At 37.4% G+C, this 24517-nt stretch overlaps 1 protein-coding gene across 1 annotated transcript in view; it reads right to left on the bottom strand.

The window, feature by feature from the left end:
• The window catches only part of ANK3 (ankyrin 3), a 715857-nt gene that overhangs the window by 543932 nt on the left and 147408 nt on the right, over positions 1-24517 (bottom strand). The gene's annotated exons all lie outside the window — the stretch shown is intronic.

Genomic DNA, 24517 nt, shown 5'->3' with positions numbered 1-24517 from the left:
TAGTGATGGGGCAGGACTAGAGATGATCTTCCAAGGTCCCTTCCAGCTCCTAGATGTATGGTCTTTGTATCTCTAGTCACCATTATGGTATCTCTGAAAGCTGTATTCCATCTTGGTTTTGAGTTGAGAAGGGTTTTTCTTTTGTTGTTACTGTTTATTTATTTTTTAATTGTAGGAGTCATAGCATGGGACTGTTAGATCATTAGGGAGAGTGTTAGGGAGAAAGAATAAGGAGGGGAGAAAGGAGAAAAGAGGGGAGGAGGGAGAAGGGAGATAAGGAAGGAGGAAAGATTAAAAAAGGAGGTAGAGGAGGAAGGGAAAGGAATGAAAAATAGGGAAAAGAAGAGGAGGGAGAGGAGAAGAAGGAGGGAGGGGAGAAGAGCAAAGAGAGGAGTGAGAAAGAGGAGGGATGGGAGAAGGAAAAAGAAGGTAGCAAAGGAAAAAAGAGGAGGAAGGGGAGGAGAAAGAAGGGAGAAGAGGAAGGGGGAGGGACAAGGAGAGGAAGAAAATGAAGGGAGAGTGGAGAAAGAGGAGGAAAGAGAAAAGGACAGGGGAGGGAGGGGAAGTGGACAGGAGAAATGGGAAAGAAGGAAGAAGAGGGGAGAGAAGAGGAAAAGAAAGAGGAGAGAGAAGGGAGAGGAAGAGGAGACAAAATGGAGGAGAAAAAGTGGGAAGAAAGAAAAGGAGTAGGAAGGGAAAGAAAAGGAAGGGAGAAGAAAGGAAAATAGGAGTGAGAAGGAAAGAGGATGTAAGAAAAGATGAGGGAGAGGAAGGAGGAAGAGGAAAAGGAGAGAGGGAGAATTAAAAGGAAAGAAAGAGAAATCAGTGTGAGAAAGAAGAGAAGGGAGAGGGAAGTCAAGGGAGGAGAAGAGAGAGGAGGAAGGGAGGGACAAGTAGGAATGACATAAGGGAAGGGTGAGGATGAAGGAAGAACAGGGGAAGGCCAGTCCAAAAGGTGAGATAAAGGAAAAGGAAGATAAACTTGACCAAGACTTCCTAGAGAAGTAGGATAGGATGGGTCCCTAACCTGCATTTACTATGCACCTAAGTGAGAAGCCACCATGATTAGCCTTGGAGATACAACAGGAAACTACTTACCTTGGTAGTGTACTTTCCAGGGACGTACACATTGACAATGAGGTTGATGCACGCATTGCCAGAGCTAGCTCAGTGTTTGGGAGGTTTCAAAGAAAAGTGTGGGAGAGAAGAAGTATTAGACTGACTACCAAACCAAAGGTTTACAGAGCCGTTGTGCTGACCTCATTGTTGTATGCCTGTGAAACATGAACAGTGTACCAGTGCCATGCGAGGAACTGTTTTAGGAAGATTCTGAGGATCACCTGGCAGGATAATGTACCAGACATTGCAGTCCTTGCTTGAACTAAACTGTCAAGTATTCAAACTATACTTCAAAGAGCACAACTCTGATGGGCTGGCCACATTGTTCTAATGCAAAATGTACACTTGCCAAAAAAGACTATTTTATGGAGAACTCGCATGGGGCAGGTGATCACATAGTGATCAGAAGTGATACAAGAACACTCTCAAGGTCTCTCTCAAAAACTATGGATTTGATTGTGGGACATAGGAGACACTGGCACAGGACTGCTCAGCATGGCGTGCCCACATCAGAAAGGGTGCTGTGCTCTTTGAGCAAAGCAGAATTGAAACTGAACAAAGCAAATTTAGAATGCGCAAATTTGGAGTATCCACCCCAAATGTTCACGTGGGCTATCTGTGTCCAACCTGTGGTAGAGCATTCCAAGCTCATATTCATGTGATCAATCACAGTTGGACACACTGAAACTTCACTTTATCATGGTGACATCATTCTGGTCCTCTTTGAGAATGAAGGACAACAACCAACCAATCAAGTGAGAAGGTACCATGACTAGCTCTGGAGATACCACAGGAAAGTGGAAAACAATCCCTCCCCTCAGGGAGTTGACATTCCAGGGGCAGGATACCACCTGCAAACAACTCCATAATCCCCTGATATTCTGAAGAGGGAGGCAGAGATTTCAAGAGATAGAGGTGGAGGAGAAGGATGTATACAGCAGCAAGAACAGCCCTTGCAAAGGTCCAGAGCAGAGGCAGAAGATGGACCTTTTACGGACCATAGAGCTCCAGCCCAGACTGGAATACACACCCTGAGGTGGGAGGGCTTAAAGGAAATACCATAGAGAAAGGGGATACTGGAGCCATCCTGGGAAAGACCTCAAATTCCAAGCATAGGAGCAAAGGGTGATCCTAAAGAAAGGCTTTCAAGTACTGGAGTGGGATGCTATGATTTTTGCTGGGGCTGCTTCTTGTAGCAGCTGCATGAGAATGGGTGAGGGAGGTAATAGACCAGAATTAAGAGTCTTTAATGAAGTTCATCCATTTCAGCATTTTCCAAATGGAGCCAATGATCCAACATGCCACGCTCTGGGCTTACACAAATCAGATTCAATCTTGGGAACAGTCACCCCAAATCACATTGTCTCCTCCAATATTTTTATGCATGGTGACAAATAAAAAATGCATTTCAGAATGTGAACTTTGGCATATGAGAGCATGGTTTATCTCCTAGCTCTCCTAACTACTAAATACATGAGCTTTGTCTCTCTGAGTCTCATTTCCTCATCTGTAAAATGGGCAAGACAGAGCAAAATACATATGCAGGTCCTTTCTAGCTCTAATCTTATAATCCAAAGCACTACAGAAAGGGAAAATTAATAAAGGATGATGTGGGTATATTGCTTGACCTTTTTATCTCATTTGATGCTCACAGAAACCCCATGAAGTAGGTATTAAAGCTAATGTTATCTCCATCTTGTAGATCATCCAGTCAACAAGTATTTGTTAAGTGCTTTCTACATGCTCAGATCTAGAGACAACAAAGAAGCGTAGAAACACTATGCTTGTCATCCAGGAAAGACAACAAGTCATAACGGAAGGAAAACATGAACTGTGGGTGGGTGGGGAGATAGAGACAAACCAAGAAAGGTCTGAATCTTGAAGAAAACCCTGGAATCTAGAAGTGGGAGGTGAGGAAAGAGAGCACAGCAGACAAGAGAGACACCAAGACCACAAGTCTTTATTAGTTACCCCAATTTATCCTGCATATAATTTGTCTGCACATTGCTGTTTGCATGTTGTCTTCTATGTTCAATTGTGAGCACCTTGAGAGCAGGGACTGTTTATTATTGTTTGTTTTTTCTGATTTTTTTTTTTTTGCCTTTCTTTGTATCTCCAGCACTTAGCATAGTATCTGGCATGCAGCAGGAGCTTAATGAATGTTATATGACTAATTGATTGGTTTAGTATGTGCCGGACAGTGTCCTAAGTAGTAGGGATACAAATGCATGAAAAAAGGAAGAAAGTCCCTGCTCTCAAGAAGCTTACATTCCAATGGAGAAAGACACCAAATAAAAGAGAGGTAAAAATCACAAAAAGTCATGGGAGGGGAGACCCTGAATAGGAGAAGGGGTAGGGTGGCACAGAAAATCAGAAGCAGAGCTCAGAGCGTAATACAGGGTGGCCATTGTAAAGGAAGGGAGTCAGGAGGTAGGAGTCTGTGGCTGAGGAAGTGAGGCTAAGACTGGTGAAGGCACTTGTGTTTACTGGCTCAAAATACATGTCAGAGGCAAGATTCAAATTAAGATGCTTCTTAAGCACAGGCTGGCACATGTTTCACCATGCTCCTCCCTCCCATATTCTTTGAAATTCAAAAGATAGCCCTGGAGATTATAGGAAAAGGGATAGGAGCAGTCCACTTACTTTTCCTCTGTAATCCAATGGTGGAAAGGAAGAAAGGGAGATTTTAAGTTGGACCTGTTAAGCCTCCCTTGGCCCTGAGTTATCTCCTCATTCACCAACACCCAATATGGTCCACCTCCATGGCACATAGCCACCAACATTTTAGTCTAAAGTAATCATGCAACTATATCATATCCTATGGGATGGTGTCACCCATGGCTACTGTACTCCCCAATTCTAGGAGTCATTGGCTTATCACATACCATTGGTGTGTTACATTTATATCTTTATTCTACTTACTTCTTATTCCCTGTGTGATATTCAACAAGGCACCTCACTTGTCTGGGCCTTATCAAGTGTCTATTACTAAGGTTCTTGATCAACCTTGCCCATCTCCTCCTAAAAGGATTTAGGCACAGAAGAAAAGCAGGGAGTAGCTTTCCTGATAGGCCAAGTCTAGGGAAACAGTGCTAGGCGGCTGAGTAGAAAACAGTGAGTCCCTAGAGAGCCATGTGTATCTCGCTAACAGCAGCTCCTTTCTGCTCTAAGGATGACACATCTTTTCATTGTGATCATGCACATCCCAGCAGATCCTGGGTGGCTGGCATTCCAGAGAGGGCCACATTACACCCCAAATCCTTAAGCACACACCCTTAGGTTTCTCTACTTAACTCTTACTGTAGATTGACAATCAAGTCATATTTCTATCTGTGTCCATCCACCCTGCCATCCTTTGACTTGCCTCAAGTTATGTCAATAACCTGAGAGTATGAAAGAAGACAAACAAGAGGTAGTTTTGACAGCCCAGTACTAACATGCTAACATTTCAGTATCTTTATTCTAGGATCAAAATCTTTCTCATCTTTAAAATTCAGGAGCACCTACCAGGTCCTCATCCCCCAAAGACACCAGCCTTTGTCTTATGCTCAACAATCACACCAGAATGCTCTCCCTCCTCATTTGTACTTCCTGGTGCCCCTCAAGACTCCCTTTAAATCCTGGTTTCTGCAAGAAACTTTTCCTCATTTCTTCTACCTCTCCCACCAGAGAAGCACACTGTTTTTAAAAATATTTTATTTCCCCCAATTACATTTTAATACACTTTTAAAAAGTTTTGAGTTCCAAATCCTATCCCTCCCTCTTCCCTGAGACAGTAAGCAATTCAATATACTTTATACATGTACAATTATGTAAAAGATATTTCCCTATTAGTCATTTTTGTACAAGATACCTTTCCTCAGATGTCCTCACATTTACACTATTGTATCCTATATGTACATCATTGTTTATAAGGTGTTTCCCCCATAGAGTGTGAGCCACTTAAGGGCAGTCTGTGTTTTTGCTTTTCCTCTATCCCCAGCACTTAGCATACTCTTGACACACAATAAGCACTTAATAAATGCTTATCCACCAGACTGACTCCAAGACAGATGGATGGTTCATCTTTGATATGCTTCTTTTAACCTGCTTTTGTTTACTTTTTGAGGAATATCCTGAGTGTACTCACTACCCATTTTCTGGTCAGCTCATTGCCTTGCTGATCTCCAGCCTCTGTCTCCAATATGGAAATCCAGTTCTTTCTTTGGGATCCAGGATTCCTGACTGGTGAAAGGTGACCACACCTGTAGATCCATCTATGTAGATCCATTCTTCTGCTCTCTGCCAAACCACATCCTATTTCTCTCACCTGTAGGTGTGGAAATTGTCATGAAATCAACACTTCCATCCCTGGAAAGATTTGTTAATCAGTTGCCTTGCAAGTTCTACTCACCACCTTTGTGACTTCCTGGGTCAAATCCCTTCCAGCTAGCTGCTATTTCCTTCTACTTGTTGTTTTCCCCATGAGAAGGTTAGTTTCTTGAGAGCAGACCCAATATTGCTTTTGCTATTTACTTCCCTGGTGCCTAGCACAGCAAACAGTACACAGTAAGCACTTAGTAAATACTTCTTTCACCTAGTAGCTTTATTCCCTTCTAAAAAACAAAAGAGTAATTACTGTTGCAATTTAGATAACATGTTTAATCCATTATAAATTGTATTATATGCACATATATAATATTTGTACATGTATTCTTAACAACACGATTAAGCTCCTGGAAGGCAGGGATTATTTCAAGTTTGTAGCACAGTGCCAATTAATAAATTTGTGTTGATTGATCTTAATTGCTTCTCACCACAAACCTGTGAGATAGGTTATATGGGCATTATTAGTCTCATTTTGCATATATGGAAACTGAGGCTCAGAGAGTTTATATGACTTTTTCACAGTACATCTCTTATCACAGAATCAGTAAGCACCCTTGATGAAATATGATCCTAGATCCTCTTCTACTGTACCACAAAACCTCTGAGAATATAGTAGCATGTTAGTTTGGTACCAACACAAAAGGTTTATAGTTTGACTATCTGAGAGGGGAAAATGTAAGAAGAAATTTAGGTGATATATAAATTAAAGACAGCAAAAAAAAAAAAACCTATTAAAATGTTCATAACATGATTGAAGATACAAAATACACAGAAAACCCTCAGCATGAAAGCCATATAGATTAATAAAAGTGCCAAAAGGACAATAAATGGAGAAAATATCATTAAAACAATTATTTTACAATCTTCAAAACTGTGCTAAAACTGGTACAAAATAAAGAAATTATCTAGAAGTTGACAAGACTTTAAGACTAGAAATATAATTGCCTTTGTTCTGGTTTTTCCTTTTGTTGAGTAGACGTCACCCTTACTCAATTTGCATTTATAGGCTTCTCTCTTGTTATAACCTAAATTGCTCTCTACTGGTTGGATAGAAGAAAAAAAAGCATTTGAGATGTATTAACCACCTCATCTGTAAAAAAAAAAAAAAAAATCTGCAAATAATATACAAGATCAAGAGTTACTTCCAAAGCTGACCAAGGCTGCAAATTTCCAAAATGAACGCAAACTATCAATAGCTATAGGAAAAAAAAGGCATAACTTCAGAAAATATTAGTATCAGAGAGATTTAGTACAATCTCTCTGTCCCATTTCACAGATGGGAAAGCTAAATTTCCCAAGAGGGAAAGCAAATTACCCAGGGTCACACAGTCTACTAGTGGTCAAATGAATAATTACTTTCACTGTCTTATCCTAGCTTCAAATTTAATAGGGCAAAAGTCTGTCAAAATATCAAGTTATTCATTTCAGGAGTAAATTATCTTACTCCCCTAAGCAAATTATTAATATGTATTCATTTAGGGGGTAAATTATTTATCTTGACAAAAAAAAATTTAGATCACTCACTAAGCTCACTACGTGTTAGGTACCATGGTAAACCCTGGAGATGTAAAAAAAAAAAAAAAAAAAAAAAAGCAAAAACAGTCCCTATCTTCAAGGAGTTTATATTCACAGGATAATAACAAAACAGATGGAGGATAGCCTTACAGGGTGGAGTTATTATAAAATGTTCTGCATGTTTTTCTAGAACTTAATTCCAAATCATTGACAAACTCATTAATAATTACTTGTTTTTTTTTTTTAATCTAGATTTGTGATTTCATCTATGCAGCCAACTCCCAGTGTAGAAATTGCTTCCCAGATACACATTAGCAACTTGTCTATAAATTAGAGGTGGAGAAATGCCTATGGTACAGAGTTTGGTGACTTACCCATAGTTGCACACCCAAGAAGTGTCAGAGGCAGAGTGTACAAAGGTGGGCCAGGGGCAAATTAGAAGGCCACATCTCTGCCTCCTACCCTGGGGAACTTTTCATTCCCTAGAATCTTTGCCCGAGCTTCTCCTGGGAAAGGGAAATGAGGCCAAGTCGCACCTGGAAGGACCATGGGACTCCTCTCCTCACCTTAATTCTTGTTCTGAGTTATGAACCCAGAGGCTCCATCTTGGGAAGGGTCAATGCCCTGAGAGTGTCCAGATTTCTGCCTGAAAAAATGCTGGAGTGAGAGTCAGGAGTTCTGGCCTGGTTTGAGTCTCTCTTTTGAAATGAATATGGTCATGAAGATCCCTTCCAACTCTCACAATCTGTGTGCAAGTCTATGATATATATCCCCTATCTGACTACTACAGCTCATCTTCTAATGCAGCAGAGTTGAATGAGGTCACTCTGTGACCACAGGTACCAGTTTCTCTGGGGCCTCAATTTTCCTATCTCTTGGACTTAATGATCCTTAATATTTCTTGGTACTTTAATAGTTTTTGTTGGTGGTGGTGTTTGTGGAAGGCATATGCAGATGGCTTCAACCAAACACATCTATCAGTAAGGGTTGTAATTTCTTCCATAATAATGAGGTTTCTTGGTTGTTGAGCATGAAGAAAGACTGACCTTAGCATCAAGTTATCAAGAATAATTAGATAAACTAGGAAGCTGCCATGAGGTCTGTTTCTTGGGGATATGGTAGGAGGCAGTGGAACAGTCCCCTCAGCAATGGTCTCATAGAATCCCAGAGTTTCTGTTTTCTCCCTTGGGTTGCCTGGTGTTTGTTTTGTCCCCAAACTGAGGGTGTTTCTCTTAATAATTGTCCAGGAGATGACTTTTGTTGCTTAAGGTCAAATACTGCTAGTTATGGCTCTGGTCAGAGATTGGACATGGAGTCTGAGAAAGAATCAGAATTGGAATCAGGAAAGCTGGCCCTCTATCCACACAGTTAATGCTGAAGAAATCTCAAAAGTGAAAAGAATTTCTGCCATAGTTTATAAATACTGATGGGGGGCATGGGGAAGCCCTTTAAAACAAAACAGCCCAATCAGAAACCACTATACTTCTAATACTACAAAGAAGTTAATACTGCCTAGGGATGAAAGAAATAAATGAGAAAATTATACCCAAAGCCAAAATTGTTCAACTAAGTTTGGAACCATATGTAATGAGAAAGTCATTATTGGTTAATTATCACTTCATGGTGCCTGCATATATCTGTATTATGGCAATCCATTTATAGAACTACTGACTTCTTCATTAAAATAAAAGTGATGCTGCACCATGTGTGGTTCAAGTATATTTTAAAATTAAAATTGCCCTGGAGAAGAGTAACAATTTGATTGATCTAAAAACAGACCGAGGGTGATTGCTACTCTGAAAAAAATCTCACCCTTACCTGTTATCTAATGCAAATTCCACTTTCATCTAAATTATGTAATTTCTCCTCCCCCCCAACCCCAACCTTTGGGAAAGTTAAATTTAGCTAAGAGCAAACCCTACCAGGTAAATACATTGAAATCATAAACTTGGAAAGAGAAGATCTCTCCAATTTGTTGACAACAGAGGAAAAAATAGAACTGGGTCACCCCAGGAGCCCCATACAGGCCTTTCCCAGAACTCAGATCTCCATCAGAGTTTACTCCATAGATCAGCTATCAACTAGTTGATACAAATCTACTTGGACAGTTCTATTTTTAAATCAAATAACTCGCATAAGAGGACACCAGCATGGGCCAAGTTCGGCCTAGTAGGACAGTGCTATTTTTAAAATGAAAATGGCTTGCATAGGGGGAAAGAGAGGGGATGGGAAAACAGCTAGAATTATCTCCTTTGTGGCATTCACTTTAAAATAGCCAAGAATTATTTTCTTTAAGGAGAAATCTGAAATAATTTCTCAGTTGAGAAATTGTTCAAACACTAGGAGTCTTTTTTAAAAAAAGGAAAACAGAAAGCTTGGGACATAGTATACTTCCTGTAATGTAAATGACCTGGTAGGACTGAGACCTGAGGCAGTTACTAGAGTCTTTTAGTGCATTCCTTGCATACCATTCATCTAATCCAGAATACTTAACTACCTGTAAACTGTCACTTATAAACCAAACTACTCTCTGATAAACAATCATTTTTTTTCCTAGAATTTTCAAGCTAAAAGGGACACAAGGGGCCAGAGAATCTGAACTCTCTCATTTTACAGAAGAGAAATGCGAAGTCGAAATCAGTGGCAATGATTTACTCAGTCCCAAAGCAAGTGAGCATCACAATCCAGACTGGAGCCCCTGCCCAGGTTCCCAGACCCCTGTATAGCTCTCTTCCCACCTCCCTACAGGCATTCATATTTGGACCCATGGTGGTGCCATTTGAAGGATCAACTTCAAACATGAGGAAAGGCCAAACAGTCAAAGAATGGCTTTCTTCAGACAAGTGGATTGCAGGAGTTTATTGTTGAAAGGATTTTTCAAGAATCTCTCTCTCATCCACCCTGGTTTCATTTAACAGATTAGGAAATTTGTTTTTAGATCAGCCAAATTGTGACTTTCCCCCAGGGCAATTTAATTTTTAAATACGTTTGAGCCACATGTGGTACAGCATCAGGTTTATTTTAATGAAGTCAGTACTTCTATAAATGGATTGCTGTAATATAGATATATGTGAGCACGATTAAGCAATAATTCACCAATAATACCTTTCCTAATCAATATATTTACCTGGTATGGTAGAAAATGGAGTCTGAGTGAGTTTTAAGTGACTTGGAATAGTTCACATGGGTGGCAGAGAGAGTGTTAGAAACCAGGTTGAAATCTAAATCCAAAGTGCATTCCACTACACACACACACACACACACAATCACACATGCACACACATGAATGGCTACACATGCACAAATACACGTACCCATTGCCATTTTCTATTTAAAAGTATATAGGAAGGCTCAGGAAAATGTCAAATGTCTCTCAAGGATACAAAGCCATCACCTGTGGGTGAACCTGTCAGTCTGGGCCACATTAGTGATGGCAACAGGGCCAAAGGGGAGCTGAGTTAAGGAACGTGGGGGATGGGGATGCACACCCTAGTCCTTGCCCTGCTATATACCTGATGAATCAGCTTAACCAAGCCTTAACTACAAAGGGAACAGATTAGGTGCAGAAATTATCCCTACCATTCCCCTCTTCTAGTCACACCCCTTTCTAATGCTCTAATGCTCCCCTTCTAGCCCAAGATCGCAGACTTCCAGCTGGAAGGGACCTTTGAGGCCATCTCACCCCATCCTTCCATTTTATAGATGAGAAACTGAGGACCAGAGGAGTCATGCACAACATCATAGAGCTAGAGACTGAAGATACCTGAAAGGAAATCTAATTCAACATTGCCCCATCCCATGATGTGACAGACAAAGAACAGAATTTCAGAGAAACTAAATAATTTGCCATGGTCGTACAGCAATCTAAGTAGCAGAAATGAGATTCAAACTAATGTTCTTTGACTTCAAATGAAGCCAGCATTCTACAAATGCACAGGGTAGGCCAGTGTAGATACATGAAAAAGATTTATCAGACTAGACCATGCACCAGGTCGAACAGGTACATTATTATTAACAGATTAATTATGAACCTGGAGTATAAGATAGATGCATGGGTGGATAGATGAATAAATGAATGAATGAATTAAACACTTAATAAGACAACTAAGAACTCATAGTCCTTGGGTTTCAATTTATGGATAAAGAAATAGGTCCAGAGCGGAACTGACTTGCCCAATCTCACATAGTTGGGATTCTAAGTTTGACTCCAAATTAAGACCTGTTTTCATCATATGCATGCACAAACACACACACACACACATAGAGTCACTGTTGAAAATATATTGACTAAAATGTACAATGACATCAAATTTGTCAGATGTGGAAGAGATCCCAGTGATCTTTACATCATGTGTATACATCATTAAGGAATTGCCACTTATCCTATGGCACCTAACTATATTTTGCTTTGGTTGGATCAAGTATCTGCTAAGGTTTCTTCCAGCTCAAATTCTGTGCTCTAGCAAGGTCCAAGGCTATGACCTGAGGGAGAATGTATCATTGGTAAAATGAGAGGAAAGCCCTTTGTGAGCCCCAATGTATATATATAAACGAGTTATCATTGCCCAAGATCAAAAAAGTAGTCAGCAGCAGAAGCAGTATTCAAACCCAGTTTCTCTAACTCTAGACCTTTTCTTCCTTCTTAATACACACACCACACTTGGTTTTATGGCAAGGAACTGAGATTGGCAAAGGCTGGATTCCTTGTCCATAAAGCCAAAAGCCAAACCCAGGTTTTGAAATAGCACTCCATTTCCAATGTGGGACCTCCTCCCATTTCATGAGGTTAATCCCCAAATTGGGAAAAATAATTACAGAGTCAAGACAAAGTCAGCAATTTTCACATAAAGCATATGCATCAATTATGAAACAGTAACCTTGATCTGACCCATATTTAGAACAGGTATAATTTCTTGTCATAATCTTCTCTATTCATGATTCTTATTGGAGATAGAATCACATGTCCCCTACTCTTTAACCAGAGGGTTCATTTTTCATTCGACTTTGTCCTTTCTCCCTCCAACTTTGTCTTTCTTCTTCCCTCAGTTTCCTCATCTGTAAAACAAGGAGATGAGACTCAATGGCTTCTAAAATCCTTTCCAGCTCTAAGCCTATGATCCTATGATATGATCTAGCAGATCCATTAGCAAAAGTATTTCCATGGAAAAATAAGTTCAGGCATTTTTGCCTATAGCATTTAATCAAAATGAACAATAGGTATAAAATGTGGAGAAATTCTTATAGATATCATAAATATCTTGGTAAAGCTTTCTTTTTTTTCATTTTAAAAAATTTATTTATTTTTAGTTTACAATGTCCAGTTCCACAAGCTTTTAAGTTCCAAATTTTATCCCTCTCCCTCCCCTCCCCAAGACAGCATACAATCTGATATAGGCTCTAAATATACATTGACATTAAACATATTTTAACATTCGTCATGTTGCAAAGAAGAATTATAACCAATGGGATGAACCATGAAAAGAAGAAACAAAACAGAAAAGAGAGTAAATAGTGTGCTTTGATCTGCGTTCTCTGGATGTGGATAGCTTTTTCCATCATGAGGCTTTTGGAGTTATCTTAGATTGGTAAAGCTTTCTTAACACAAATCAGATTCACATCTTAGTTTGAGCATTTTCTTTCTTTTAATCTGATGATTTGGGGAAAAAAAAATTCATGGTAGGATAAAGGTTTGGGAAGCACTTTCTTGCCTAGAAGTAGGTTAGGTAGGGATATGGTACCTTTGGCAGTTACCTTCTTTTTAGTAAAAAATGCTCCATAGCTGTGAATTGGGTCAATCATTCTGGAAAGTAATTTGGAATTATGCTACCCACCTCCTGACAGAGAGGTAATAGACTCAGGCGCAGAATAAGGCATATGTTCTCAGACATATCCAATGTATGAATCAGCTTTGTCTAACTATATATTTGTTAAAACGGGTTTGGTTTTCTCTTTTATTTTCCAAGGGTTAAAGCAGATAGGGATAAAGCAGCAAAAAAAAAAAAAAATCTCTTTAAAATGCATAGGACAAAAAGGAAAGCCAGGAAGAAGCACAGATAAGCAAGACAGCTTTGAAAGCAAAAGCAGGCTGTATATAAGCCAGTAGTTTAATATCCTATCCTCTTTTCTGTTCTCCCACAAATATAGAAACACTCATGTTTTCATCTTTGCTAAGTTTAGAATAAAAATATCTTAAAATGGATAAAATGTCAATACTCTCTGTGTCAGAGATCACATTGCTGTGCATTTACCCCAAGAATGTCAAAGATTAAAAAGAGAGGCCATACATATGATAATATGTGTATGATAATAAAGAAACAGAAACAACTTTGACACCCATTCATTTGGGAATGGCTAAACAAGTTGTGGTATAAAATGTGATAGAATTTCATTGTGTAATAACAATGGTAAATGTGAAGAATTTAGACAAGTATAGGTAAGAAGACTCATACACCTGCTCTGTGGTGGGGTAAGCAGAATCAAGGACATGCTACACATTAGAACTTCAACAACAGATGGAAACAACAAATAGAACTGACCACTGTCAGTTTGGTCAAGGATGAAGCCTCCTTTCTTTGCCCACACCCCTTTTATCCCTGCTGCTAGAATTCTTCCCATCATTCAAAGACCAGTTTAAGTACCATAGCTTCCATGAAACCTTAGTTTGATCTACCCCACCACAAATGAGTTTTCCCTCATGGAGTTTCTCAAGGTATTTTGTCAATACTTTCCCTATGCACTTACCACCATTCTGGTGTGTACAAGTGTTCTATCTTCCTGTCTTCTCTTTTATACTAGATTAGAAGCTCCTTGAGGTCAGGGATGGTCTTTTTCATTTTTGAATCTCTAAAGTAGCATAGTGCCTTATGTGTAGTGGAAACTTTAAAAATATTTATTTAAGTGAATCTGTCATACATATAAAATGCAGCCTGCAGGTAAAAAAAACTGCTCGTTCTATAAAGTCTTAAAAATAAACATATTGCATATAAAACTTTTTTTAAAACTGCAATTTCTGCAAAACTGAAATGTGGAATCTCTCAAAATGAATGAGTTGATTTTGTTCCATCCCTAAATATAACTAGTTCATAACTGATAATTATTTTAATTAGTTCTCATAGACAGCACCCATCTTAATGTAAGATAATTGATCATTAAATGTGTTTAAAATTCTCTTCAAGCTTCTTTTCCTGTGAGCTGATATTTGGCTTCTTTAAAGTTATTAACTAAACATGCAGATTTAGGTAAGAACAAAGAAGTGGCACATGAATCTTTAACCTTATAAATGAATAAATGATTTAAGTATTTCAAGATTTAAATACCACCTAGTTTCCAAATGGAAGGAAACTACTAGTGCCATGAAAAAAAATATTCTCTTTGTGGTAAGGAGAATAGTTTTGGAAAATGTAAAAGTTAAGAGAAGAAAAAAAAAACTGAAGGACCAAAACATGAGTCCACATAGTATAGGTGCAACATAAACATGCTTTGCTGGTTGCTCTTTTTATCATCTATTTTGATGATATCTTTATTCTAGATCAGCATCCACATTCCACGTGTTAATGTTGAATGTTGTCCAAAGTGCTGTCCTGAGCCCTCTTCTCTTTCTCTCTCTTTTGGTGCTTTCATCAGCTTCCATGAGTTTACTTATCATCCCTATGGAGAAAACTTCCAAATCTGTTCCAGTGTCACCAACTACCTATTGGGACATTTTGAACTAGTTGTTTGGTAGGGACCCAAAACTTGACATATCTATTATTTTATACCCGAACTCCCTTTTTCAAACTTTCCTCATTTATGCTGATGACATCACTATCCTTCCAGCTATCTTGTCTTGTACCTTATGAGTCAATTCTTCACTCTCCCTCACCTCCCATAGCAAATATATTGTCACATTCAGCTAATTATATAATGTCTCAGATACACCCCATTTTATCTATCCTTGCAGCCAAACATACTAGTTCAGACCTTCATCATCTCTCCCGTAGGACAATTATCCCCATAATTTATCTTCTTACTCTCAGTTTCCGTTCTCTTCAATTTATCTACTACATGGTTGCCAAAATGATATCTCTAATATGCAAGTTGGATCAGTAACTACTCTACATCTCCCAGCCTCATGCCTCTTCTTACTTGAATCCCTTCTTCACTTGGAAGACAATATAATTTTCTTACTCCTTTACCCCCTACTCAATGAATTCTAGTGCAAAGACTCCTAGTCTGGGGCTTGTTAATCTTTTGATAAATATATTTGAATATAATTGACTTTTTTTTTGTAATTCTATGTATTTTATGAATTTAAAAACATTCTAAGAAGAGTTTTATAAATTTCAACAGAAAAAGAGATCCAAGACAGACACAAAAAAGTTAAGAACACCTGCTCTAGAGGGTCACTATTGTCTCCATAATCAAATGTAAAGTCCTCTGATTTCTGTAGCAATTCAAAATTGTCCTGATCATGAGCACAATGATTTTGTTGTTCATTCAGTGATTATATACACTTCTGGTTAAGCACAATGTATCGTTCTAGTTTCTCAATCTGTCATCAAATTGTTTCCCAACCACCAGATTGAATGTTTAAGTGCAAGCTGATTCCAAAGGGATGGACAGACACATGTGCATAAACTCATTTGAGTTTAACACACTGCACTAGAGTAGTTCTCTCATTCCACTCTGTTACTGTGCATTCATACCTCATCAGATGTGTAATAATGCAATCCAGATGTTACAAATATTTGCTTTCTTGCAGCACATCTTGTAGATAAAAATCATTATCACTGGGCATGCACCTTTCAAAACATCTTGAAAGTATCATGGATCATCACAAATATTCTATAGAACCAAGCCTTATATTGCCTCCCATTGCAGTATTAAGACTGTTTTTTCCAATTTAAACATGTGCTCTACTTGTTATATTCTTCTAACTAGCAGATTTTTAAATGAACTGGCAGTCCATCATTCAGCAGACTTTCTGTGAGAGTGTAGCCAGTATGATAGTGATAGAAGAGAAGAAAATTATGTCTGAAGAGATTATTTGTTTCCAGAGGTTAGTTGATATATGAACATTGTTAAAAATTAAGCAATGAAAATATCATTGAACTTTAAGTATATTTATCATTTAATACCATGCTGGCAATTATCCAGTAGAAAAGTAAATATTTTATATTGGAACAAACTCCTCATTTTTTTTCAACTGGTTAAGTGACTAAAAATTTCAAAAATGAATTTCTATCTCTCAGCAGCAAAACTTATAAAATTGTCCTACCATTTTCTACAATATATTTTTGTGAGTGAACATTTTTTATTTTATTCTTGTTTTAATCGAAATATAGAAATAAATTCAACATGAAAGTAGATTTGAGACTATTTCCCTGGAGTTAGCCAAATATTTCAAACTTTTGTTCAGATAAAAAAAATGCAACATAAAATTGAATTTGTATAAGATTTGTAACTTATTTCATCACCAATGTTACTTATATTCAGCAAAAATTACAAAAGAAAAAATTAATATGACTTCTTGCATATAGTAAGCATATAAAGTCTTAGTAGGTTATTTTTAATTCTCACAATTCCTCATTGGTAAAATGAGCTGGAGAATGAAATGGCAAACCATTTCATTATCTACCCCAAATGGGGTCATAGGGAGTCAGATACAACTGAAACAACTAAACACCAACTATGAAACAAATTTATATAAAAGCAAATGATTCAATCGATGCGATTTTATCAATGGATATAACACAAAAGAAAAACTCCTGGTTTTGCCATCACATCTTGAGGACGACTGGGCCACATATGTTGTCTCTCCCTTGTAAATGTGAGCTCCTTGAGAGCAAGAATTGTCCTAAATTTCTATTTTTATCAACAGCGTTTAGCACCATCCTCTTAAGAAATGGTTTTTTCATTCTTCATTTTTTTCATTCATTCAAATCCTACTTTTTCACTGTGCCATCATCAAAGAGGAGACATTAACAAGATGGAGGTACAGTGTAATATAGTGAATAAAAAGTGTCTTCAGAGTTAGGAGGCTAGGTTTCATTCATGTCTTTGATGCATACTAGCTGTGTGACTCCAGGTAAGTCACTTAATATCTCAGTGTAACTGAAGGCATTCTAATACTCTAAGGTGTAAAACAGGTGCCAATCTGAATTGGAAAAGGGCATTTCCTCACTGGGAGGGGTTCCTTATACCAATAAATCACAGGTCTGATTCCTTACCTCCTACCCCCAAAAACATATGCTTATGTTTTTCTGAACATATGCTTACATTAGACATTGTGTCCCACCTATTTTATACCTTCTGAAAGCTATAGTTTTTGCTTGATGATTCATGTTTTCTTTATAATCTTTGAGCACTTCACAGCTTTCATTCATAGCAATTTCCTGATCGTGGTAAATGACTGCTAATTACTTTCCCCTCTTCTCTATTCTGTTTACCCCACTCCCCAACTGCTACCTGTCTTCCCATCATCACCCTTCTTCATCTTCTTCGTCTTAGCCAGGGGATCTCTTTCTCCTAACCTTGAAAGCACAGGTGAAGAGCCTTGTAACCCAGAGAACATCATATCAATATACCCAAGGAGAGCTGCAGTTATTATTACTATACTCTATCTTCCTTGAATCCCTCTTCCTTCCTTCTTGGCTTGAATGCATTGAAGATGCATTAAAAGATCTAGGCATTGATACCCTACTTTTCAAGAAGATGCCACCATTCATATGCATCACGCTGAAAATCCCTTTACGTTGTGACTTCAGGTAGTACAAAATAAATGAGTTCCCTTCCTTTGTCAACTGTGCCAGGCTCAAATTCTACATGTCAAGTCTCCTGGTAAAGAAGTCTACCTGTAAAGCTTAATGCAGTGCTAGGCACTTAACAAAGGCACTTTCATTCATTCATAGGATTTGAATCAATAATCAAGTATCAATATAAATGAATCAATCAACAAGTACTAATTAGGTGCTTACTATGTACCAGGTATCACATTGCCTTCTGACTCCCTAACTTTAGTTAATTAATTAATTAACTAAATGAATGAATAAATAGGTAAATAGATAAGTAGATATTGACAAATGAAATTCAGCATTTAAAATCTTTTTAAGTTTATAAAGCACTTTACCAAATTTTTTCATTTTATTCTCACAACTCTGGGAAATAGGCACTATTGTTAGCATCATTTTACAGATGAGTAAGCTGAAGCACACAGAAGAGACTTGCCCAGAGTCATATAGCTAGTCAGTGACCATAAGTCAGATTTGAACTCAGGTCTTCCTCACTCCACAGCCAGTGATTTATCTACTGCCAAAGGTGGGCAAAACTAAGTTCATTTATCTATAATATTCACAACACCCTTCATCAAAGTCTATTTCATGCATAGACATGCAATTTTTTTCTCTCATGGCTTCCTATGCTACAAGACTCAAGTCTGAGAATATGGATTGAATAAAACATTTATGCTACTTCTGTTTAGTTTTTTCCCTTTTCTTGCCAACAAAACAAAGAATGATTTTCCTCTTCAGAGAATTAAGAATAATCCATTAAGAGGATAACAGAGCTCCAGTATGAATAGATGATCTACCAAATACATTCTATAGGAAACAGCAGATAGAAACTTACTTGCTGATTCAGGCAAGATAGGAGAAAATTAAAATTTTTTTTAAAAATTGATATTGATTTTGGCAAAAAGTCCATGCATTTGTGGTATCGATATTCTGCTTTCACATAATTAAGTTGTGCTTTAAGATATTCATCCCAGTTATGAAAATGTTGTGGGGAATAAGGGCAAGTTAGGTGGCAGAGTGGATAGAGCACGAGGCCTGGAGTCAGGAAGATCTGAGTTCAAATCCAGCCTCAGATACTTAATAGTTGTGTAACCCTGGACAAGTTACTTAACCTTGTTTGCCTCAGTTTCATCACCTGCAAAATGACCTGGAGAAGGAAATGGCCAATCACTTCAATATCTCTGCCAAGAAAACTCAAATGGGATCACAAAGACTTAGACACAATAGAAATGACTGAACATGGGGGGAAATAATGCCCAAATCACACGAGGGGACATGATGACAAAGATTTCATAAGATCCTAGGAATAGCAGCAAGAGTGGACATACAGATCATTCAGTCCAACACCCTCAGATTGTTGCAGACATTCTCTAATCTGTTTGATTAAATATTCGAGTTTAATTTTGACACATATTGCTATAGAGGCTACTGTAAGACAATGGAATGAGCCCATAACTGGAAGTTAGGAGACCTGGGCTCAGTCCTCACTTTTCCACTTACCACTTGTATGACCTTGGGTTGGTCATTTTAATTCTGTGAACCTCAGTTTCCTCATCTATAAAATGAGTGGGTTAGCCTAGATGGATGGAGTCTTTTTCAGTTCTAAATCTCTGATCTCTGAGAGATTCTTTTCTCTGGTCCTTAGTCTCTTGGTCCCTTGATCTGAAAAATTACAGAGGTGGATAAAATACTCTCTAAGGCCTCCTTTTAGCTCTAAATCAATGATCTTATGCCTTCCATGTATTTTTCATTAACCTTCTAAACCACAAAGAGTTTAGGTGATTAAAATATAGTCAGTAACAGATTCATGCTATATCAGAATCAAATCAAATGATGTATTGGGTAACATAATTGTTGCATAATATATTTGGAGACCCTAAATTGGTAGCACTTTTCTTCCCAGTAGTCTTTGCATAAATCCCAATACAACTCTCACATTCTTTCCTTATGAAGTAGAATCACATTTTCTTCCGAGTGCCTCCAAAAGAAAACCATTTCAAAGAATTATAAAGAATCTGAAAACAAAATAACTTTCTGATGATAGTTGTTTCATTAGAAACTGATCGGTTTTCTGATTTGTTCAAAGTTTAGGAGTTATTAGACCCCAGCTTGTACATATGAAAATGATACTAACTATATTTTAATTACTTGAACATACTGTTATATAGACTAACAATAAGAGTGGATATAACATACAAATATTCATCCAAATCAGATGAACATTTTATAAACCAATTCCTACAAAAGTGATTGGTTGTTGTCCTTTATACCCAAAGAGGACCAAAATGATATCACTATGTTGGTATCAATGCACGTGTCCACCTGTGGCTGATCAGACCAATACAAACTTGGAAGGCTTTACTACAGAGAAAGTCAGTAACATTGAAGGAGGGAACCTGAATGGTTCATATAATCCACTCTTGCTCCAAGTCTAAGGGCTCTCTGAAATCATTGGAGGTGATTATCACTTATTAAATGTCAGTAAATCACCATGAACATGTGCCAGACATTTTGCTAATTTATGTCTCACCATGTGGTTAACAATATACACAATAGCTAATGCTACAAATAGAATCAAACAGGTTTATTTCCTGTAGTGCTTCCCCGACTCAGTCCTCATTTGCAGTTATATAGATCAACGCTGAGAGAATGGCCCTTTGGCATCAGTAATTGGCTCCTTCCTTGGTTCTATATACCATATTACCTTGCACTGAAACCAGTAGTCCCCAAACTGTGTCACTACCTAAAGAGACTGGAATTGAACTCTGAAGCAGGACCTACCAAGTTCAATCAAGGCAGTTTGGTGTGGTAGAAAAAAAGGCAGGCTTGGAGGGAGGGAGGGAGGGAGGAAAGGAGGGAGGGAGGGAGGGAGGGGGGAAGGAAGGAAGGAAAGAAGGAAGGAAGGAAGGAAGGAAGGAAGGAAGGAAGGAAGGAAGGAAGGAAGGAAGGAAGGAAGGAAGGAAGGAAGGAAGAAAGGAAGTGAAGGAAGGAAGGGAGGGAGACAGACCTGGGGTCAAATTCTACCAATATCTTCTCTGAACAAATACCTTCTCTGAAAATAAGTCTCATTTGCAAAAATAGAAATAATAACTACTATACACTACCTGTTTAAACTTATATATGCCCCCCAAGGGAAACTTGAAGGAAAGGACATTAACATGATTTATTATAGTTTCATTCAGAAATTTAACCAATAGAGAACAATTCCTGCAATAAGACTAAAAATCTACATTAGTCAGCAAACATTTTGATTTTGTATAGCAGAGAGATAAGACAAAGGTAATTCCAGTATACAATATAAACTCATTTTTAAGATCTTAGAGGGGAGGATGATAGATTATGAACAGTGTGACTTCATAAAACAATAAGAAACAATAGAGGGAAAAATTAATTTCAAGAAACTTTATAGACCCAACTAAGCAAAATCACTTCTAAAGTATTTAAGGATGAAGTGGGAAGCCCACACGAAAGACAGAAAGATGGAAAAACTGCAATATTTTATCATATTATAACAAATTCTGTTCAACATCAAGAGCAGTGAGTCATTACATTTGGACTTTTATGTCACATTTTCAAAAGCATGTATAAAATGGAAGTCATAGTGAGGAAAAAGAATGTGGAAAGCAATTGGACTAAATTGAGTACATGCAGAGAGGATCCATGCCAGAGACAACACACAGGAGGTCTTGATTCTCAAAATATTTGGTGGAAGAAAGGATACAAAAGGCAAAGATATATTGCAGACCTTATTATTGCTCCCCCAACTGACCAAGAAAAGTCAGTTAACTACTGAACCCATATACTTGTTTTCCCGTCTATATAAAAGTTTATGGGAATATTCTATATACATATCAAGGGCATTTATGGAACAGTCATTCATGAGCAGTGGTCCACAGCAGACTGCGTCTTTATTCTCACACAATTGATTTAAAAAAATGCAGCAAATACCACAACCTGCTTCAATTTTTTTAAAGCATTAGATCAATATGGTCACACACCTTAAAAATTCCCCTCCATCAAGGTGTCTTTCATGCACTTGTCAAGATTATAAAAAGATTGATTGAAAAAACATAACAGAGTTAATTTTATTTACACAAGTCTATCAAGAACAACTCAACAGCAACAAAAAACCAGAAGAGAATATTAAATTTGGAATTGTTCACACACAATAAGAAAGAATTTTGCTCATGCCAAAATCATTTTGAGTGACTGATCCTTCCATGTTTTAATCCATCCATCTTAGTGCTGTGCAAGCATGGCCTAATGTCATGATTAAAATTAACCAACCTCATTTATTAATGGGCAATACTTTTTAAAGTTTTAGGTGACATGTTGACTTTGATAGTCAGCCATATGGTGGATTACTGAAATCACAGATGACTGTGGTGAGAAACCAGGATGACACTCTGGAAACAGATGGCATAAAAGTAGCCTGGTACTTACTCTTTCTATAACTTATTACACTATAGATCGTATCCTGACCCAAGAGAAAATGGTATAAAGACTACATCCACCCCCTCATCTAATAAGAACAGAACTTTTTCAACTGTCCTCCTTTCAGTCAACATTGTGTCCTAATGAAATGAGAGTTCTCAGTTGAAGAATGCTTTAATTACTATTAAATACAGTTCATCACAGGTTCAAACAAAATTCCTATCTTTAACTTCTTTCACCAATGCAATTTTGATTAAATCTTCAGCCAAGTAATAATTTACTAAGAAGTAAATTCCTTTGCAATTTTAACTAACTACAATTTAACTGATGCTAATCATGGAGGGGCCACTTGGAATTCCAAAAATAGCAGCTATAAAAGGCAACTGCATGTTCTTTCATCTATGTCTTCCTTAGATTTACTTTACATGAGTTTTATATGAAATTATGTTAGAAATTCAATCTTTAGAACTTCTCCATTTTTCTCTTTGTCCTTATAGCTAACAAAACCAGACCTGCACTACTGATATATTAGCTTCTGTTTTGTCTGTTCTTTTTTTTTTTTTTGCTTTAAATAGTATTTTATTTTTCCCACAATTACATATCAAGAAAATTTTTAGTAATCATTTTTTCTTTTTTATTAATTTATTTGTTTTCAGTTTTCAACAATCACTTCTATATGTTTTAAAATTTCTCTCCTCCCCCTCCCTTCCCAAGACAGTATGTAATCTTATGTGGGTTCTACAATACATTCTTATTAAACACATTTTCACATTAGTCATGTTGCATAGAAGAATTAAAACAAATGAGAGAAACCATGAGAGAAACAAAAACAAAACAAAACACAGGAGAAAACAGTCTGATTCATTCTGCGCTCTGATATTCTATAGTTCTTTTTCTGGATGTGGATGGGCATTTTGCATCCAGAATCCTTTGGAAATGTTTTAGGTCCTTGCATTGCAGTGAAGGGCTAAGTCTATCAGAAACAGTCCTCTCACTCTGTGGCTGTTACTGTCTATAATATTCTCCTGGTTCTGCTCATTTCACTCAGCATCAGTTCATACAAGTTTTTCCAGGTTTTTCTGAAGTTCACCTGTTCATCATTTCTTATAGAAAAATAGTATTACAAGACATTCATATACCACAACTTGTTTAGCCACTCCCCAGTTGATGGGCATTCCCTTGACTTGTAGCTCTTGGCCACCACAAAAAGAGCAGCTATAAATATTTTTGTAGATGTGGGTCCTTTTCTCATTTTCATGATTTCTTTGGGATACAGTCCCAGAAGCAATATTGTTGGGTCAAAGGGTACATACATTTTTATAGCCCTTGGGTCATAGTTCCAAATTGCCCTCCAGAATGTTTGGATCAGCTCCACCAATAACGAATTAGTGTTATAATTCTTCCACATCTCCAACATTTATCATCTTCCTGTTTGGTCATGTTAGCCAATCTGATAGGTGTGATGTGGTACCTCAGTGTTGTTTTGATTTGCATCTCTCTAATCAATAGTTTTAGAGTATTTTTTCATGTGACTATAGATAGCTTTAATTTCTTCCTGAAACCTGTCTGTTCATAATCTTTGACCATTTATCAATTGGGGAATGACTTGCATTCTTGTAAATTTAACTTAGTTTTCTATATATTTTAGAAATGAGGCCTTTATCATAGACACTAGTTGTAAAAATTCTTTCCCAGTTTTCTGCTTCTCTTCCAATCTTGGTTACATCGGCTTTGTGCGAAACCTTTTTAATTTAATGTAATCAAAATTATCCATTTTGCATTTCATAATATTCTCTATCTCTTGCTTGGTTATAAATTTCTCCATTCTCCATAAATAAGACAAATAAACTATTCCTTGCTCCCCTAATTCGTTTGTAGTATCAACCTTTATACCTAGATAGTGTACCCATTTGGACTTTCTAAAAGAATATTCTGGTGTACAGTGTCAGGCATTGGTCTATGACCAGTTTTCGCCACACTGTTATCCAGTTTTCCTAGCAGTTTTTGTCAAACAGTGAGTTCTTATGCCAGAAGCTGGGTCTTTGTGTTTTTCAAACAGTAGATTACTATATCCATTAACTACTGTGTCTTGTGTACCCAACTTATTCCACTGATCTACCCCTCTATTTCTTATCCAGTACCAAGTGGTTTTGATGATTGCTGCTTTTTAATACAATTTGAAATCTGATAGGGCTAGGCCACCTTCCCTAGCATTTCTTTTCATTAGTTCCCTTGATATTCTGAAACTTTTGTTCTTCCAGATGAATTTTGATATTATTTTTTCTAACTCTAGAAAATAATTTTCTGGTAGT

The sequence above is a fragment of the Notamacropus eugenii genome, chromosome 1 (assembly GCF_028372415.1).
Source record: "Notamacropus eugenii isolate mMacEug1 chromosome 1, mMacEug1.pri_v2, whole genome shotgun sequence".
NCBI classification, from domain to species: domain Eukaryota; kingdom Metazoa; phylum Chordata; class Mammalia; order Diprotodontia; family Macropodidae; genus Notamacropus; species Notamacropus eugenii.
The sequence above is the reverse complement of the archived record's forward strand: the minus strand, read 5'-3'. Positions and strand labels throughout refer to the sequence as shown.